This window comes from Haplochromis burtoni, unplaced genomic scaffold (assembly GCF_018398535.1).
Source record: "Haplochromis burtoni strain Fernald_Lab_line unplaced genomic scaffold, NCSU_Asbu1 Contig_113, whole genome shotgun sequence".
Lineage (NCBI taxonomy): Eukaryota > Metazoa > Chordata > Actinopteri > Cichliformes > Cichlidae > Haplochromis > Haplochromis burtoni.
This window is the reverse complement of record NW_024582474.1, coordinates 680,173-683,435: the sequence shown is the minus strand read 5'-3', so window position 1 is coordinate 683,435 and position 3,263 is coordinate 680,173. Positions and strand designations below refer to the sequence as shown.

General features: G+C 43.4%; 1 protein-coding gene across 5 annotated transcripts in view; it reads left to right on the top strand.

Annotated features, from left to right (window-relative positions):
* The window catches only part of LOC102303866 (myocyte-specific enhancer factor 2C), a 36,724-nt gene that overhangs the window by 13,142 nt on the left and 20,319 nt on the right, over positions 1 to 3,263 (top strand). Inside the window, exon 1 of one of the 5 annotated variants that reach the window (XM_042223517.1) lies at positions 1,508 to 2,835. The exons of 3 other annotated variants lie outside the window; for them this stretch is intronic. The gene's annotated coding sequence lies outside the window, so the exon portion shown is untranslated. One more of the 5 variants, XM_042223518.1, reaches the window with a different exon arrangement.

Genomic DNA, 3,263 nt, shown 5'->3' with positions numbered 1-3,263 from the left:
TGGTGTGATAGACCCCAGCCTCTATGGATCTTGCACTCAGAGCTTGTTCCTGTGCTGCCATGATTTATGTCTGTGTGCTGTCTTTCAGTCCAGTCACTGGTAGGACTTTGGCATGTCACTAACTTTCTCTATCTGCAAGTGGTATGTACTGTGCAGGGGCCTGACCTTCCATGATGGTTCCTCCTCTTTCTTGGGTTTCTGCTGCCTGAGGTATTTACTAAAAATGCACAGTCTCATCCTGGACTGTGGTGCTGACACTCACTAGTCCCTGGCCACCTTCCCTCCACTTAGCATACAGCCTCAGGGTGCTGGACTTAGGGTGAAACCCTTGATGCATGGTTAGGAGCTTCCTTGTCTTGATGTCAGTGGCTTCTATCTCCTACTTTGACCAGTTTATTATTCCAGCAGGGTACCAGATCACGGGCAGGTCGTAGGTGTTGATAGCCCGGATCTTGTTCTTACCGTTCAGCTGTCTTCTCAGTACTTGCCTGACCCTCTGCAGGTACTTGGTGGTTGCAGCTTTCCTAGAGGCCTCTTTATGGTTCTCATTTGCCTGTGGGATCCCCAGGTATTTGTAGCTGTCTTCTATGTCTGCAATGTTGCCTTCTGGTAGTGCAATTCCGATGTCATTGCTGTATATCCTGGTGGTGGGTGTAGCAGTGAATCGATTGCTACAAAGGTTTGCCAAGCTTGGCAATAGGCCTTCTTGTAATCAATCCAGGCGCACAGGTTGGTCAGCTTAGTCTTTCAGTCTCGGCTGACTGCTCGGTCTACCAGTAGCTGGTGTTTTGCTCCTGTGGTATTCTTGCCAATTCCTTTCTGTGCCCCACCATGTGCCTTTTCATCTTAGCTGCTATAATGCCTAAAAGGAGTTTCCACGTGGTACTGAGGCAGGTTATTGGTCGGTAGTTGGATGGGATATTTATATATGTACGTATGTATATGTATATTTGGGCCACTTTAGTTCCATGGTAGCCTTCATACCTTTTAAATAGTGATGATGATGGTTATAAAGAGATGAGGCAAAAAAAGAAGTACACTCTGCAGCAAAGTCATTCTAGCTTTTGTTCAGAGAGCACACACCTTCGTCATCGCTTACATCGGCATAAATCCTTATTTTATTGTTCGTTTCATCCTGTGTGCCCAAAGGCTGACACCACCTTAACAGTCACACCTCTTCTGTCCTCGCAGTGCGGCGATGATGATGACGGCAGAGAAGCTGCCAAGAAAACCTGCCATGTGTGTTTGTTTGTGGGTGTCTGTTCCTGCATGTGTGAACATCCAGTTAATTCAGCGTGCTCTTAAGCGCCACTTCAGGAGTGTGACACAGGTCACATGGCATACGCAGTCTCTCTTACTCACACGCACGCACGCACGCACGCACGCACGCACGCACGCACACGCACACACACACACAGACACACACACACACACACACAGCACACACACACACACACTGCATTAAACTCTACAAATGACACATAACATTCAACACAGTACCGTTTAGCTCACATCCTGCTTCATGCTCTGTGCAACACAAGTTATTAACAAACCCTTTGCTTAGATTCATGCTGCTACTAAGAATTGTCACATTCTGCACGAAGAGGACAGGAGGCTCTTTTCTCTTAAATGTGAGATTTAGTAACACAACGCCACATACTGCTCACTGTGATTCTTCTCACACACTCACTGCATGGTCAAAAGTATTGGATCCCTCTTTGAGTTCATGTGTTTTCAGTTGATTTGCGACAGGCGTCTAAAATCAAGCATCTATCCATGCAGCCTGTCTTTACACATAGTTGTGAAAGAACAGATCATTTTAAAGTCTGTGCCTTTTTCCAGAGAATTAAATCTTTGCATGGGTCATTTAAAACAAAAAATTAGCCCCCTTTCAGCTGCATTAGAGGCACTGGTATGTAACTTGCATTACATTTTGTGCAATTACAGAAATAATCACAAAAAGTCGGAAGATGCTTTTGGAAGAAATGGAAGAAATGACATATGATGATGTCCTGTACCTGATTTTTGTGTTAACTGTTAGTCACAAGATAAACCAGTAAAAATGCATGTGCAGGGAAATGAAAACTGCCTTAGATATTATACCGTTGAGCTTAGAATAAGCAGGAGAGTATGGTTTTGTGTGTGTAGAGTTTGCAATGTCCGCTGTGTGGGTTTTCTCTGATGTCCCACCACTGAAAACCTGCTACATTAATGTTTTATATATCGACGCTGCACACTCTTAACATCACTAGTTTCACTTCCTTATTTCCTTTGTTTTTTCTTACCGGAATAATGGCTAGATTTCTTCTTGCAACTAACTCCTTGTGGTAACAGTGGGTACCCTGAGAGGTTAGCTCCTCATGTTGCCAAAGCAAGTGAAATTCAGTTGTACTGAAATCACTTACCGGATCTGTGACCGCAGTCAGCCTTTGCCTGATCAGTTTATGGTCTTGTTGATAGTTTCAAGTCTTACCAAATACAACATGGTGTTGGTTTTATAAATCATGGTCCTACTTGAAGTTCTTTTTAACTAGTTGCTGCTATTTGAGTGTGGGTTGTTTGTCATTCAGTTCTGTCCTTTGCTCATCAAGATTTTGAAGGCTAGATTAAAGACGGTACAAAAAAAACACAATTTACTGAATAACTGTTAGTTATGTAAGTTCTACTTGTGTTATCAAATTGTAATTTTCATCAGTGAATTGTCCTTTTTTAAGCTCTGCTTAGGACTGATTTTCAAAGACACCAGTCTGAGGGTAAAGACTGTAGTTGGAGTTGGGTCGTGGTGTTTCCCGCTCTCTTGTCCGATTCAGCTCCGCCCAAAGAGGAAGTTTTCTGGTGAGCGGTTGAGATGTACCTAATTCCAGTCTGCGACTTTGGTTTTTCAAACGTAGATGTTTTTTTATATACCGTATGACATTGCCAGACTCCTCCGTCTTTATCATTTGCATTCTGACATGCCCAGTTGTTTCACTTCCTCCTGAGTGTACAGTAAACCCCTTGAGGAAGCTGGGTTTATGGGTGTGTCTGGGGGGGATACAACAGCGGTGACATGCAAACAGACAATGTGCTGCCTGACCACGCATGCATGTCAGTTAAACTGTGCATTGTAGCATTAGAAGATACCCACTCACAATTAATTTTTTGGTAATTATTTCAATTATGCATGTATGTGTTCATACATGTTCCTGTTGGAGTCTGTTTTGGTTAATTGGGAGTGGGTTGAAATGTAGAAAACCACACAGACACACACATTTCTTTGTGCG